The sequence below is a fragment of the Camelus dromedarius genome, chromosome 1 (assembly GCF_036321535.1).
Source record: "Camelus dromedarius isolate mCamDro1 chromosome 1, mCamDro1.pat, whole genome shotgun sequence".
Classification (NCBI taxonomy): Eukaryota; Metazoa; Chordata; class Mammalia; order Artiodactyla; family Camelidae; genus Camelus; species Camelus dromedarius.
Window position 1 is genome coordinate 8,731,107 of NC_087436.1, and position 17,862 is coordinate 8,748,968.

Here is a 17,862-nt window from a genome sequence, read left to right on the forward strand (position 1 = left end):
AGACCTATGAAAAACTATCAATGTTAAAATATATTCTGTTGTACCACCAAAGGAAGTAAGAGAGAAAATATGTCTAGAAAAAATACTTAATTATTAGCCCACATTTGGAAGATATCAACCTATGGCTCCAAGACACTTAACAATACTGAGATTGGGAAACTCCAAGGAAATTATTACCTAGACATATCATAGTCAAACTACTGAAATTAAAAGATAAAAGGAAAATATTTAAAGCAGGCTGAGGATAAAAAATTACATGTCACCTCTAGTGAGAAATAATGGGGCTGATGACATAAGCATTGCTACTCCAGCTTCCTTTGGGTTTCCACTTGCACGGACTACCTTTTCCCATCTTCTCACTTTCAGTCTGTGTGTATTTTTATATCTGAAACAAGTCTCTCATAAAAAGCATACAGATAAGTCTTACTTTTGTATCCACTCAGCCTTTCTATGCCTTTTGATTGGAGGAGGTAGTTTTATCCTTGAAAACTGAACAATGTAATCTACTAAATTAACAGAATAGTACAATCACCTTAACAGATGAGAACAAAACATTTGACAATTTTCGACTCTAATTCATGATAAAATTCATGATGTATTAAAGCAGAAGATAACAGCTTCAATCAAATAAGGAGTATCTTGGCTATGTCAATATATCATGGCCAAATTTGCTTTATCCAGGAAACCAACATTGGTGTATATTATAAAAATCAACTAACTACAGTAAAAGATTAAAAGAGAAAATTCTCAAGACCATTCCAGAAACTCAGAAGATATACCACATGGGATAGAAAAGAATCATTGATGAGAATGACTTTTTTTAGCACACTCAGAATGAAATAAGCATCCTTTGTCTGCCAACAGACAATGCAAAACACCTAGAATAAACATCATACTTAAGGGTCAAACTCCAAAAGGCTCCTTTTGAGATCTGTAAGAAGAGGAAAATTCCCATTTTCACCACTTCATTCAAGATTGCACTGGAGTTTTGAGGAGCTTCTTAAAAAGAAATAAATGCTGAGAGATAGGAAATAAAAGAACAATGTCAGGGTTCAACAATCTCAGGGCAAAATAATGGAGAAGTTTCAACAAAGTGTCAAGTAAGAATGCATCTAACTAATGCACTTATGTCTTCAATAGGGGAGATATTTATATCAGCAACTAAAGATTTATTTGTTTAGATTTATGAATAGATTTCTGAGGTAGAAAATCTCAGTCTCATCCTAGTTTTATTTCTAGAGTTTTCTAATATCCTCAAAAGACATATCAAGCACAAGAAGGAGTAGTTAAAATTATGTTTAAATACACACAGTTGTACTTTGGGTTATATCTAGCACTGATTTTTTTTTCTTTTTGCACACTGGTTAAGACTTTATTTAAAAATTAGCAAATGATACTTTAGAAACATTGATGTGTAAATTTCTAAAATGCATCTTTAATTTAGCTGGCAAAGACCACATTTAGATATAAGTATGAGTTTAGTCTTCCATGTAAAAACCGGATACTAAACTTTAAAAAAAAAACAAAAAAAGAAAGAAAGAGAAAAAAAAAAAGCTTCCTATTATTTGAAAATACCAGTTTAAGTAGAGGATTGTAAAAATGCATAGATCTTTAATAAAAGCACTGTCTGTTCAAGAGTACTCCCCTTTCACAGTATTCCTTTGACTTTATATGTGAGTTAGGGTTATGCTGTAGAAGTTAACAGTTACAGCACTAGATGGCAACTATTTAGGGAAGAGGCAGAAAAAGGAAAAAGGAATGTATGTAAGGCAATATCCCTTTTAGGTACAATAAGCATAATAATGTTTTAGGAAGACAAGATAAAAATTGCTCAAGGCTAGCTGGGTTCTCACTGAATTAAAACAATAGGCTAAATACTGAGCTTCTCTATGTGAAACTGAGCATCAGTGCCTTGGTCGCCATATTGGTAATCTTTGGGGTAGACATCTTGGTATTTTCCATGTTATTCATTTGCGTATTCTGCCTGGTAATCATTACCACTGATTTCCTACCCTTTTGTTCCTGTTCCTTGGCTTCCATTGTGAATGACAGGTTCTGTGGGAGCAGCACAGTATTTGAGATCATATACTTGCTGCCCAAGCTTTACACACTCATTCCTTTCTGGGAAGTGATTTTGTTGGTACCCATCTGTAGAGAAATTCTCGAGCTGCCCACTGGTTGTAATGTTAGATTCTGATCATAGTTGTCTCTTGGGGTACCCAGTGCTAACACTCCTGCCTGGCTGGCTCCTTTTTTGGCCTCTATCTGCATGCTAATCATGGCCTGATCAGAAAAGATATGTCAGTTTGCATTTGGGGATCATAAAGATGCTTCCCAATTCCATAGGCTATCATGCCTGCTTGGCTTTGAACATCTGTTGGTTCCCATTGGCAAACCGACCATACTTTGGCCAACTTTTAATTTTCCTTCATCAAAACATCTTTATTTTTCTACATACTTAACTCCAATGTCAATGGTTGCATGTAATCCTTTTGTTTTAGCCAGATCTGCTAGGACCACCAGGATAGTCTGAACCTGAGTTATGTTTCCATTCTCAAAAAGATCATTTGCTTCAAATATGTCATGTGGCTTCATACCATAAGCCTGAATAGCTTTAATAAAATTGCCAGTATTCTCCAACTGAGGCTAGTTTACTGAGGACTCATTGACCATCTTCACTGAGCCTGGCTGTGGCTTGGTCATGAGCTCTCAGAGGATGATGCCATCCTTTAAGCCCAGCTGAAAGTTAATGCCAAAGCTCATGCCTGTCACCTCCTCTACCCAACTGTGAAGATCTTCTTCTGCCTGATGATTATACTTAGAAGCAGATTTTCTTGACCTTGGCAGAGAGCCCATAGGAAGGGCCCTTGTTGAAGTGGGTCATGATGGTTGGGGCAGCTGGAAGACACTAAGCTCGGGTCCTGGGGTTCCTTGCCCTCAGCTTCCTGGCTCCTGGCCCCAAGGAGTGGCCACACTGCAAGATGCTCTTAGCTTACTCTCCAGGGTGGCCAGGAGTCACCCCGATGCTGTGGCAGGACACAGACAGTGCCTTGGCTACTCAGTCTGACGAGGTCCCTGGTACTGATTTTTTTAAATTAATGTCCACACAATGTCCCTGGTACTGATTTTTGACTATGGGAATTTTCTAAACTTTTTGGCCCAATTTTTATTTTATAATATATTGAATCCAATTAGAAATTATGATATTCACGAACACCATTGTCGTCTCATTGTCAAGTGCACAAACATAAATAACAAAAAATATGATTATAAGGTCAATTTTGTTTTTTTAAATTATTTTTTAATTAACACTATTCATAAAAATATATTCATTCCATACATTCTAGTTGTTATTTCGTGTTTATTTGGAATTAGACTAAATAAATGACTACCGAATGATCATGTATTTAAAATTGTTAAATTTGAAGTATTACATTTTAAATCTTCATAAATTATATGATGATTATTGTTGTTTGTCAAATTAATTACATTCATATTGATTAAATGGATCATCTGTTGTTGATTGCTTGTTAAAATTTAACAGTGAAGTGTTTGTTACATTATCAATAAAACCATTTGGTATTTAATTTTTGATAACTATTTTACTCTACATTAGTTTTAGGTTCAGCTTTCACCAGTACATTCCTTTTTTTACTGTGACACATTGTTTATAAAATAAAAATAATAAAATCATGGTATTGTGTATTTCATACCTAAAATGACTGATTTCTGGCATGATATGATAATTCAAGTCATTAAGTCAATGACAAATATCTGTTTGTTTCCCTTAAGTCTATTACTTTTCTTCATTAACTGGGATCTCTAATGAAGAACAGGGTTGTGCAGAATATCTTGCATCCACTGGCCAGAGAGTAATAATTTCATGTATTTGAGACATCTAAAATGGGAAAACTCCCAAGGACTTGTTTATATATTTCAAATTATTTGTCTTTAATTAAATTCACATAGGCTCTTAGGCAATTAAGTTTTCAAGAGAAATTTTAAGTGATGAAAAAGATTATAGGGATGGATGGACAAAAGTGAACATTTCCACTACTGGTTACATACTATTTTTATATAAAAAGAGACAATGGGGAAAATAAAAGCTTCCTCACATGAGATAAGATGGCTATTACCAAGTGACAAAGTGCATTTGAAGCAATTACTAAAAAATAACAACAATCATTCTATTCCTATTTTGAATTTCCTATTCCTGCCAAGTTGAAGTGTGGGCCTCTACTCCAAAATTTATGCACTAAATTTGCTTTTTTTTTTTTTTTTTTTCTTAAATCAATAAGACCGCATGCTAAATTTTGAAAGCCTCCATGACTCCTGATTTGGAAATCCAGAGATAAGCACTTTTATTTTGATATTTTAAATTTTCTCTGGATGAATGTATCCATAGATATGTCAATGCAATTTGCCTTAAAGACTGAAATTTAGGAGATCGTCTGATATAATAATTTAGAGAATAATTAGAAAACATAAAACGATGTGCACTTCAAAGTTAATGACTATATAATGCACTTTTTTGATTCTCAAAAATAAATACCCATTAAAAGTTGCTTTATGTTATAAACAGAGGTACACATTTACGACAATAGGTGTCTAATTTTTTTAACCATAACGCATTAAGAACTTTCATCCTTCTATGTAAATTCATTACTTTTTGTATGCTCATTATATTAAAGTGCTAGTAGACCTCTCTTTCAAAATAGAAAACTTTGCATTCCATGAGAAAATAAAATATCACCAAAATGTCACCTAGTACTCTGCAGCAAGGTAAACATCTAGAGCAGAGTCTTGCTATTGTAAAGTCAAGAATTCTCTTTCCTAATCTGTTTTTGCACTTTAGTGCATATTTTTTTCATCTGTATCAGTTTTCCTTCTCTAAACATTGTTGAATTTGGGTATATTTTCTGTGCAAAGAATTTTACTGCCAATGCTATGCTGTAGTCCAATGCTGTCGAGATGAGGAAAAAACCGAGAAGCAGGTGGAGTGGTGAATAACACGTGAGCGGCGTGGGGCCTCTGGCCAGCATGACAGCAGCTGCAGCTGGCGCTGGGGGTACCAGTTTGCCATTCTAGCTCTTCTGTGATTGTGAATAGCACGCGGTAATTTTCACCCATAGAGTAGCAGAATGAAATATCCAGCAGATAAGGCAATAACAAACAGCCTTCTGGAAAGTACTTTTTAATCACATGCAAATTTAAAGTCTTGCTAAATTGACCAGTTTCTATGTTTACCAGTTTTTAATACCAGTATTCCACCATCATTTTAGAAAATGTCTTTTCTTCAGATGCCTTGGTGGAAAATACAGAAGCTCAAAAATCATAAGGGTTAATGATATGGAATTAATTTTTGATAATTCACTGTATTTTAATTTTTATTGCTATACTGATAGGTAGTGGAGAGCCCGTTGATTTCTGACATGATAACTTTGGATATTATCAAATATTTTTCTGGAGAATTTAAGTGAATTTGACTAAACTAACAGCACTTCTGCTCTACGTATAAAAAAGCATGATTTCATATTTGAAACACAAATTATTAGTAAGGAAAAATTGAATTTCTCTGGATACTATCTTCAACATGGGCTTTGGAATAGTTTTATGAGAGCGACATGACAAAAATAACTCATTTTTTAATTCAAACCTAATACAAAAGGCAGAGTTAGACATGCCTGGAAACATTTCTACACACACAATGGTTGGACTTTGGAACCAACAAACCTGGCTTCATTTCTGGCTTCATTTATAGCTTCCTTTATATGACTCTGGTTAATCAGTCTCATAGCCTCATTTTCTCATGCATAAATAAGGAAAAAAGCACCTTTCCCACAAGATTTTTATCATGTTTGAATGAGCCAGTTTAATCCAACACATTAGTACTGTGTCTCTCATGGGATAGGCACCCCAAAATGTGAATTCCACTAACATATATATTTTTTTTAATTTTACAGATTTGTTTTGAAAATCTATAATGTCTATGTTTTGAGATATGGAGAATATTTTAGTTTGGGGAAATTGTAACAAAACAATAAAAAAATCAGTGACTCCCTGATGACTCTAAAGATTTTCTCATGGTATAAATGTCATAGTCTGAGCACAAATATGACTGCAGGGATAAAACTGCTTACAGGAAACATGAATGGAAATTCCACGTTTAAAACAATGCCTAAGTAAAGTTAGTATATATAACATAATATCAGCATATAATTATTTTACTTTCTCAGCTTAACCAAAGATGAATGAGAGCTATATTAGTTTTAATGTGTGGAGAGATGCCAAAAAGGACATTTGAAATCACTTTACTCCGTTAAGTGTAACATTAGATCCTGATGAAGTTTAAGTTTGAATTTTACAATGCATCTCACCCTGAAACCTCCGCTTCTAATTAGTAATTTATTCCTTGAAACTTCCTATCAGGTTGGCCTTGCCGATCTCAAGCCTGAGATTACAATTTGTCACTTACTTACTCATTTCTAAGACCGGGATTCCAGACTGCTAAGGGACAGTCATGCTATTCTGCAGCTAGATGGACAGAAAAATTCACTGATCTCCAGCAAAACTCTATATTCCATTGACTGCTTAGCATATTCGATTCAATAATATTTCCTGGAAGCTTCCCATGCAGATATCACTTTGGTATTTATGATATGGTTATAAAATAGGAAAGAAGAAACCCCACCAGTGAACAGAGTTTGGCATTTAGTGAAGCAGCACAGGCAGAGTAGAAATTATTTCAATGAAAATTAGTCAAATCTAAGTTTGTTTAATTTCTGGAGATCGGTGACATTTATGGTACATTCAGGCAAGCAGAACTCTCTGATTGTCTAACAGAAATCCCAGTGCAAGGAATTTCTGCCCTCTTCTTTTTCTAAGTGGCCTCTGGGCCTAGAAGACCAAATCTCTAGCCCCACCACTAGTTTCTATCCCAAGTTACAACAAACATTTCCAAACATATATTGTATTAATAAGAAATAGAAAAAATTACAAATGATTACAGGAACATCTGCAAAGTTACAAGTCATTTACTAAAAATGTTTTTAATGAGACCAGCATCTTTGAGCAGAAGGAAATACAATTTTTTTTTCAAGCCCAACAGATTTAAGTTTTGATTTGAATCAGTTGGTGCCAAAATTATTGAGAAGTCTGGCTCCTGGTCAAACACCTACATGTGATCTTTCAGGCCTGACCACAGGCAGTTACGGAGGCTTTACTGGGCAAGCCTCACGGCTGAAAGCTGCCTTTTTCACGCCAGACTTAGTGCAAAGCCAATGCCTCGCCATCTTTGAGGCAAGTAGCAGTCAAGGACCCGGGATGCCCAGACCAGCTGTGCTCTTATGTCAACCGCATTAGCAGCCCAAGTACCTCCACTAGTGTAACAGGGAAAAGCAAATCTGACTCCATATTAGATCTTTTCCTTCAGCTCTAACCCTGTGCTGTGTTTCCGGTGCTCAGTCACGCTGGTTCTGCTCCTTTTGTAAAAGAATGTTGCCTGTGGCCTGAAATATACAGGGCAGCCCATTCTCAAGGCTCTGACCTTTAAGGGTGTAACACTTTCCCATACACATACAGATAAAAAGTTGCAGAACAGGGAGTAACATTTGTCTTGTTGGAGGTTTGCAGGGACACCGCAATCTGACCTACTTGAACAGCTGCAAGAACAAAGGATTCCGACACCAAGAAGCTTGCAACAACCAACCACACCCCCTCTCCTTTTCAGTATAAAAGGAGCCTGAATTCTGTCTTGGGGAAGATGATTCTCCAGGATGTGAATCTCCCATCTTCTTGGTCTGCTGGCTTTCTGAATAAAGTCATTAGTCATTGCCCCAACACCTCATGTCCCAACTTATTGGAGTGCCGTGGGGTGAGCAAAACAAGTTTGGACTTGGTAACACTAGGAGGTGTCTTCATCAGGACCTACATATGGTAGATGCTTTCCTGAGCCCTCTTTATGGGGTGGGGGGTAGAGACACTTTCTTCCACCCAGCCTCACTATTTAGTATTTTGCTCTCCTAACCCTTACTCTTCCTCCTCTCCTCCCCCAAGTCCATAAAACTGCCTGGTCCTTTTGTTTAGCGTTTCTTAGCCATAAGTGACCCACCTGACCCTGGACTGGTGCTATTTCACAAGTAATCAGGAACAGTGGGAGCTCAGCCCTTTCTCTAATGTAGCCTTTTGCTTACATGGTTGTACTCAGTGACTAAAGGCTTGTATGTTACTTTCATTTTGGATTTTTGAGCCAGTCAGTGTCTATGACCCCACAGCTCAGCTCAGCCCTTGAAGTTACCTACTTCCTTCGAGCCTCTCTTGTCTGACAGCTGGGGAAGGCGACTTCTTTCCCATCAGGAGTATGAGATGATAGAAGTGGATTCCTTAGCATACAGCTGACTCTCAGGATTGGTGATCTCAAATTATAACTGGAAACTTGAAGGAGCTCCAAAACAGTAAATAACAGCGATGGGAGGTATGAATCATTTTACACTTTGGTTAGGTACGATTTTTAGAGACAGATAATACATCTTGTGTCTTCAAACTACTTTCAACAGGATGTCACTGTAACACATCAAAGTCAGCATATTTGTGTGGACGTCATATTCTATTTTGAGCAAGAAACCCACTCACAAGATTCTTCCTTTCTTTACCGATAATTCTATCATTCTTTGAGCCACTAAGACTGAAGCCTTGAAGTCATATTTTGTTCTTGCTATTTCCTCATCTGTTGACAGAGTTGCTTCAAAGACACTTGTGAAAAAAACAGACCCTCTCTTGCTGTTGGCTTCTGTTCTCTTAAGAGGAATCTGATACAAAATTCCATGCCACATCATTCCAAGCATTTCCATAACACATTTGCTTAATGACAAACCAATTGGCAAAACTTAAATACATGCCTTACAGTCCAAGTTAATAACTGATCAGATCCTTTTTCTGTATTGATCTAGTCAGGGAAACCTCATTCCTCACTAGCACCTTATCCTGAGAGCAGTACAGCAACGGAGGTGGTCAGTTCTGTGTCCCCTGAATATCGTTAGTCTGTTTGCACCTTCTTGAGAATATCCCTACAGTTAAAGTTTCCAAATGTTTCTGTTTCTTCTCACCCTCCAAGTCTAAAGTCCGAACTTCCTCATTAATGTTTTTAGTCCACCAATTCATTATCTGTTCCTCTATCATAGTACTCAGGACTCGTAACACTGATTTGGTGCTTGATGCTATATTCTTTTTTTTTTTAATTTTTTATTGCAGTGTAATTGATCGACAATGTTAGTTTCAGGTGTAGAGCAAAGTGATTCAGTTATACATAAACATACATATATGGACTTTTTGTTTTCAGATTCTCTTCCATTATAGCTTATTAAAAGAGCTATGTTCGTATATTTATTTAACAATATGACTAGGATTCAAAATGCCACGTAGCCTTCTTTGGTGTGTACAATTACAACAGCACTTTGACTTGACAACTTCAATAACAAATTAACATTTTGAAAGTATATCATAACTACTTATTTAATAAGTATAGTTTCAAATTTGAACTGGTGCCTGAATAAATGTGGTAATTAAAGCAAACTGTATAAGATATTTCAGTATATCATTTAAGTAGGAATTCAGAGAAGCCACCCCTTTGAGTCTTGATTTATTCTGTCTTAGTGTTTCTCATTTAAAGTTTCCTCCAATTTAGAAATATGTTGAGGCTATAGCTGGTTCATATAAGACTTATTTTAGGATGTGGCAAGATCATCTCTAACTTCAGTAAAAACAACACCCTTTAACTTCTTGGGACATTTCACTGCATTGGGGCGTTTTTTTTTTAAGGAAAATAGAGTCAACTAAACATGACAACAATGTTAAAAGTACAATTTAGATATCAGTATGTACTTTTTCCAAGTCCTGAAAATTTACATCATTTAAAGACAAACAACTTCTTTCCTAAGTAAATTTCTAGGTAAATTACATTACCCTGTGTACATGACCATGCATATCTTTTTTGGTTAATGTAATTGTGTTATTTTGACTATTCTTCTACACATTGTAGCTTATATATTCTACCCTGAATTTGTGTCAAGAAAAGTATATTTTATGTATTTGACATTAAGGGTCTGAGATATGCAAAATATTTTCCTTTCAATTGTTTTGTGTTTTTTAGCTATAAGGTGAATATTACATACTCCAATGACATAGTCAGTGGAGTTATATATATTTCTTCTAATATATTTGAAAATTTTTTCAGTTTTTTGATTACTAAAATATTCAAATATAATAAGATACAATTTATTAGCAAATGAAGAAGGGAATTTAAGCGAGGACGAGAGGAATAGATTAAAAGCTTCTGGGAGGGAAAGTGAACAAAATCTTATTAAATTGCTACTATTTACTTGTTAATCAAAAGACGTATATGCCCTTTAACATAATTTTTCTACACATTTGTAAGGCAAGTTGCTGAAATGTCTTTTATTTCCCTTGTAAATAAGAAGGTTGTGAATTAGAGCTATTTTATGTCTTGCCAGCAGCCTGTTACCTAGAAAACAATACAGCAATGACTTAAGTGTTTCATGGGTGGAAATCTCTCTTAGGACTGGGATTACGTTAAGGTCTCTAAATGTTTTAAAGTAGTAAAAATATTTAGGGTCCTTCTGCCTTCCTCTCACAAAAAAAAAAAAAAAAAAAAAAAAAAAAAAAGCTGTCCCTAAGACTTAATTTTATCACCAAGTTGTATAAATAATGTTTTCTTTTGTTCAGTTAAATTGCAGAAAGTGAAAAAACATACTTTATCCCAGTATCAAACTGGAGTATTAAAGAAGCTTTAGATGCTCGGAGCTTAAAACATTGTTGAGGCATAATTTTAAAAAGGTTAAAACAATTCTCATACCCATGTGAAATAAACGTGAGGCAAAGGTTCATCTGTCTCATGAGAGAACCAGCATGATGGTAATGCTAATTCAAAGTCCATTGGTGGAGTAGAGATTTGCATCACTTGGTTCAAGCATGAGGTAATAAGTTTGTTAAGTTAAACACAAAACTCGTTAATGTCCCACAGGGCAACAAGCAATTATTTTGTAGCTATCTTTTTTATAGAACGGAAGTCATTTGCATCTTTTTTTTAATGTACAAGTTAACATGCATATTCACAGATTCGGCGCCCTCATCAGGAGTTAATGGACACGCAAAGGTACCTCCTAGAGAATTAAGTCATCCTTAGCCGGGAGTGAGTACTGTAGTATGACTTTGAAAGACACGTTGTCCTTCCACAGCTTCTAATGCCTTTGATACCTCGTCTCAAGCAATTGATTCTACAGCATTAGGCAGAAGACAGCCTCTAATTACTCTAACCTAGAAAAAAGCCAAGGTTACAATGTATCATTGCAACTACCTTTGTCCTGACTTGTTTCTCTCTAAAATATAAGTTCTTCTGGTTTGCCTTACACACATAGTGGCAATCCATGGACGATCATCTTTATTTCCGATGTCACGATTTTTTCTGGCCGTAAGTCAAAATAGAGCTTACAGCTATAAACTCTAGAAGCATAGATAATAAAATATCTCCCCTGCCATAAACTTGTACAGATCTGCTGATTCTTTACAATGACTCACTGGTAAAGATCTTGCAGAGGCATATTCAAATTAAATAATTAGCCTTAAATATGCCATAGTGGAATAGAAATGACTAAAACAGGGAGGGGATCAGTATCTTCTTTTGAACAAGAGCTGGTTTATTATTTTTAGATAAAAGCTGTAGTAAAATTGCAATTCATTTTCCCCATTGAAAGATTTTATGAATCATGATAATGTCAGTATAAATATGCATAACACTGGTTATGTGAGTTTAAAAATGTTTACCAGAGTTATTTATGATAAACAGAATTTATTTGCAGGAGGAATAGCAGTAATTTATAAGCAATTGCTAGTCAACATGCTTCACTAACATAACTTTGATTTCACACACTTCTACATAAAGTTCCTTCAGTGAGCAAAAAAAAAAAGTTCTTTATTAATTGTATTTTTATTCCCTTGTCTAACATTTAATAGTGTATGCTGTTAGGAAGAAAATATGTCTCCAACCTTTGCCAAAACCCTGCTAATTGAACAGAATTAAAATAACAAATCCTTGAAGGGACAACAAAATTGGGTCATATTTTACAACTTCTTTTCTTGTTGGTAATCACCTCTTTTAGCCTTCTTAAATTTCTTTCTCTGAAACATTGAATATTCAGAAATATAAAGCTGATAACTAATATGGGTACTGTTACATCCAGATCACAGAACTATCTATAATACCGTTTATTTTAAATCATACTGTAAACTGCTGCTTCTTGCACAAAAGGACAAAGATAAGAAAAATAAGAATCAACAATTACTGTTAAAGTGATTGGTTGTCAAAAATTCTCAATCTATTTAATTATGTAATAAGATTTTGATTTTAAACACTGTGATTTGTTTGTGGTTGTGAAGCAATTATCTCTCTATAAATTTTCCTTAGTTTTTTTTTTAAATACATTTTGTAGCAGATATATCTCCCACAAGCTGGGCATTATTTAAAAGATTAGGACTAGTGGGAAGGAATAAATTGGGAGCTTGAGATTTGCACATACTAACTATTATATATAAAACAGATAAACAAGAAGTTTCTACTGTATAGCACAGGGAGCTATATTCAATATCTTGTAGTCACCTAAAATGAAAAAGAATATGAAAAGAAATATATGTATGGCTGAAGCATGATGCTGTACACCAGAAATTGACACAACATTGTAAGCTGACCATACTTCAATAAAAAAGAATGAAAACATAATAAAACAAACAAAAAGTGTTAGGAATAAACTTAACTGAAATTAAAGGGCAACAAAATATCTCCTGTGAAGTTAGTGGTATGTCCTTTAGGGAGTCTGTTATATCAACTGGCATGAGCTATGCACCTTTGAATGGAGTGTGCTATTCTCCTTTGCTACAGCACTTAAAAATTGCTTAAAACTTTATGGATGTACTATTTGCTTAAATTATAGTTCAATTTGCACATACCAACCAAAGTGACTGGAGAAAGAGAAACTACAAAGAGAACGAAATTATTGAAATTATACTGTTAAAAATCAACTTAAATGTCATCTTATATGGGTATAGTTCCATGGGTTTCCATAGGTCTTGTTTTGAGAAGTAAATGAGTTAATGAACTTTTTAAGGACAATTTAGAATGGTTGATAAATATTAAGTTTTCATCAAACGTTATCTTGCATAGTATGTCCTAAGTGTATAAGTGTAAGTGTGCAGCTCTACAATCAAATGCAAAAGCCTGGTTTCATCTGATGTATTCAAGCCATTTATTAATCTACCGACTTCGTTACTCTGAGACAGAACAGGGACTTTGAGATTGCTGAATGAACCATGCTGTCTCAAGCCCGCTGTGCACTTTCCCAAGAATTCCTATTCACCATTCCTTCATCTAGTTAGTATCTAAACTACAATACTAGCGTATTCGTAGAAGTCTTCTATGACTCTTAAAACTTAAAGTTTACTCCCCCTTACTATTATTTATATATTTGTATATGACATGTAGATGTATACATTTATGAATGTATACTGTTTCATTTTGCATTATTAAATATAATGCACTTCTTTTCTTTCTTGACTATTTAAAATCTATGAGATTTGAAGACAGAAATGGTGTCTCTTATCGGTATATCCTCACCATTTAGCTGAGGGCCTGAAAAACTGTGGTCATTAAATCAATATTTGGGGGTGCATAAAGATGAAACAGTAACCAAATATGTTTCTCCTCATCTTTTTCTTTTCCCCACCTTATTGCATATGATGGGAGATTAAATTGAAACTGTAGTTAAAAATCAATATGCTTAATGAAAAATGTTATTAAAGAAATTGAATCTAAAAGTTGTTGAGCTGTGCTAGACTTAAATGATCGACTGCCAATAAACGTCAGTTGATTGAGGATCCTTTACGTGGTTAAGAAAGTAAATAAAACCCCAGCAAGTTTTAAATATAAAAGCCCACGAATAAACTCTTTACCACAGAACAGCAAATATAAGAAATGTCACTATGTCATGTGTGATTTGATTTGAGCATTTAAAAATGATTGAGCAGCTTCGGAGTCAGTACAGTGCTAACATCATTAACACAACGTTGACCAGGTAAAGGTCCTTCCGCTCAGAGTTTCTAGTCCAAAGAAGAAAGATGAGAGTGTTAATAGTTTCATTGTGATACAAGAACTGTAGTTATTGGACTTAGTTAAGTAGTAAAGTAGTAGTAAAGAACTTAAAAACAAATCAAGTTTAGGCATAAGCATTTGTCTATTTCTAAATGACAACTGGACTTGGGTAGATGAAAGAGACAAGGGGAGGTTTCCCAGAAGAGATGCTTTTGACAAACGGGGTAATAACACAGCACGTCAGAGAACAGCTAATGCTGTGGAAAGTTTGTTGTAAAGCGTGAATGTGAGTTGGGGGGTAGGAAGAACTAATAGAGAACAGGCTTTTTTCTGAATACAGTAAATGATTTTAATCTTTTCTTTTTCCCAGAAACTTACAAGAAGCCATTAAAGGGTGTTAACGAGGAAAATGAGAAGTCCAGATGTAAACCTTACAAAGCTACGTCTGGCTGTATTGTGAATTAAAGGGCTTCTCAGTAGGTGAGGATAAATTTTGAAGGTGAGAAATGATAAGAACTTAAACTAAGGCAGCCGTGGTGGACATGAGATGACAGAATTGATTTAAGATAAATAAAAAGTTAAATTCACAAGGTTTTGTGACTTACTAGATTTGAGGGCGAAACTGAGAGAGAATGCTAGCAGGACTCAGTTTTGGGCTATGCTTACGTGCAATAGGAAACACACAAATCTGGTAGGTTCAGGGGTAAAGATATTGCTTTGAATTTTGCACATTGAAATGAAGAAAATAGTGCTCAGAGGAGACATTTCAAGTAAAAGTATAATTTGGAATATATCAGCTTAAACATAGTAATTGAAGCCATGGGTTCAGAGACATAATATTAAAAAAACTTCAAAAAACATACTTCATCATTTTAAGAATCTGTGTAGTTATTTGGCCATGGCTTTATTGAAAGAAAAAAAGTCCCAGTGAAGTCATGTTTCTACATTACTATCCATCAAAAACTGATTTAAATAACATGATTTTCCATAATTTTGAAGACTGAACCTAAATTAAAAATTAAAAAATTGTCAGGTACTCAGTAAACCTGTATTTATTCTACTCATTCACATGCGGGCATTTTATTTTTACGTTTGCTATTGGCAAGGGTAAGTTCCAAAAGAATATGACCAAAGACATTTCAAAATGTTTTTCTAAAGCACTGATTTTAAGACTTTTTTTGAGAAGTGAATTGTAAAATGCAGTGTTCTGTTATAACAGCAGGAAAAAAAAAAGTAATTTAGAAATAATATTCATTTTAAAGCAGCACACTGCTAGGAAGTATTTATGATCACATAAATTTTACCAAATTAACAGTGAGTATTGAAACTTCATAGCATATTTAAGTGAAAGATGAATGTATATTGTACGTTTGGTATTTGTGGAAGAAATTCAACTTCCGCAGCCATGACAAAGCTTTGCTTTATTTGGATTGGAAGATTCTGAATCATAAATATACTCTGATTTCCACTGGATTTGAAAAGCCACAATGGCCTCAGGCTTATATGAAAAATGAATTAGTGGTAAAAATTACATGCTGAATGATGTATTATAATTCAAACATTAAATGTCTCCACTTTTAGTGGAAGGGGAAGAAGAAATGGATTACTTATAGTCTAGAGAAGAAAAAAGTCAATGGCTTTTTTTTTAAATAGCTAGTTTTAATGGTATATTCTAATAATTCCGTATTAGAAGACAGCACTAGGGTTCTAAAAGATTTAAAAAGAAATCTTACTAATTAAATTATTTTTCTTGGTGATATATATTCTGGGCTTTGTTATCAGTGAAGAGCCTAAAGGGTAATATTGTCCCTTGCATACACATAAGATTTCAACCTTCATACATGAGAAGAAAAAAAGTTATATTTTCATACTGCTTTAAATATTAAAATTGAGTAACAGTGTCTTTTCAGTCTCTGGGAACTAAATATGACTTAGGGATTTTACTTCTAAATTTAAGTACAGTACGTATTCCAGAACTGTATTTTATTTTATTTTTTTACCAGAATAAAGTATACTATTTATATTAAGCACTTGATGACTTTGTATGTCTGGATAGACATATAAAGAACATTTTATTTGTTATACTTTGATAGGTTTTCTCCCAGTGCTAGTTCTGCCAACTATGTACTAGAAAATCTACTATTAAAAAAAAAACTAGTAATATGACAAGCTGCCACACCAGCAATTGGATCCTGATATGAATGAAAATGTTTGTTTTAATTGTCTTATTGTTCGTGATTTTTTTCCCAACAGAATGCTTAGCTTTAAAGGGAGATCAACTGTACACAGTGAGAATCACCTCCAATAAGTTGTAGGGATAGAGCTATCTCAAGAATGGTTAGAAGGAAAAATCATCCAACTGAATGCAAAAAATGTGAGTAGACTTCTTAAGGAGAGGACTCTGAAAGCAAAACGATCAAAGAAACTGAAGGCTGATACCACCACGTGAAGAACTAAAATGGTGGGCAGAGACGTTCCAGTTAGATTCAAAGGGATAATCCTTCTTCATCAATGCAGAAAGACAAAGTTTAAATAAAACGTCTTATATCCTCTTAGCCGGCCTTGTAGAGGGAGGTCGAAATTGCTCTCCGGGTCCTCCTTTGTAACAGATGGCGAAACGGTACATCCAACTAAAGGATTGTATTTACCGGCCTCCCTGGCATAGTTTTTACTGTTATAGCACATCGGTGACCTATTAACAGTGTGGGATTTTGAGGAATAAGTACCATTTGTCTTTCACTTGCTTTGGACTACTGCAAGCCTGGATTATAAATTGATGGAATATATGGACTGGTGGCTGGAGCTCCTACAGCCCTCTTGAACCCTGAGATGATCTTGGAGATGAAAACCATGCTCTTGGAATGCCAGAAAAGATAGGAGATTGAGTTCCAGATGCTACACAGATCTATCAGCTCAGCTGTGGGTAGCATGTTTTATGAAAGAATAAACTTCTGTCCATTTCCTTCACTGTTTTTTTTTTTTTTTTTCTGAGTCTTTTACTGAGTGCTGGAAACAATTACTAACACAGGTTAGGCAGATGTAGAAAAACAAAAATCCCAGAAAAATGCTAGGAATGAGAAAACAAAAGGAATTTACAAAGCCAAGTGTTTAACTTCACAGGAACTTTCCACAGTTCAAACACTTCATTTCACTGATACAAGCCACAGTAACATTTTTAGCAATTATCATTTTAATGCAGTATTCAAACCAATTTGAGTTTCATGTAAATTGTTGCCAGACATAACAAGTAAAATATGACACTCAACTAGAGTTGAATTTCAGATCGGCAAGAATGATTTTTGTATAAGTATATCCCATGCAACATCTGGTATATGCCTCTAGTAAAAGTTGATTTGTTGTACATCTAAAATTCAAATTAACCTTGGAGATCTGCATTTTATCTAGCAAGTCTACTTGTAAAGTTGTTGAAAGTCATAGTAACAGTAATTACATTACGTTGTTTTTCAAAGAGATAATATTTTCCTGGGGCATTGTTAATCAATATGATCGACAATGCCACATTGAATCAAGCTACTGGTAATGATAAGAAAATTCCATATATTTCATTGAGCAAGTGTAATATGTCATTGAATTTGACAATAATCTCTTCTTTATAGATGAAGAGACAGAAGCTTAAGCGTCAATTCTTTGTGATCACATAATTAAAAGTAGCAAAACTAGGATTGAAATCTAGTAAGACAAATTTG

General features: G+C 34.6%; 1 protein-coding gene and 1 pseudogene across 3 annotated transcripts in view; both read right to left on the reverse strand.

The window, feature by feature from the left end:
• Positions 1-17,862, reverse strand: part of FSTL5 (follistatin like 5) — a 663,480-nt gene that overhangs the window by 191,158 nt on the left and 454,460 nt on the right. The gene's annotated exons all lie outside the window — the stretch shown is intronic.
• Positions 2,103-2,884, reverse strand: LOC105094770 (calponin-3-like; annotated as a pseudogene).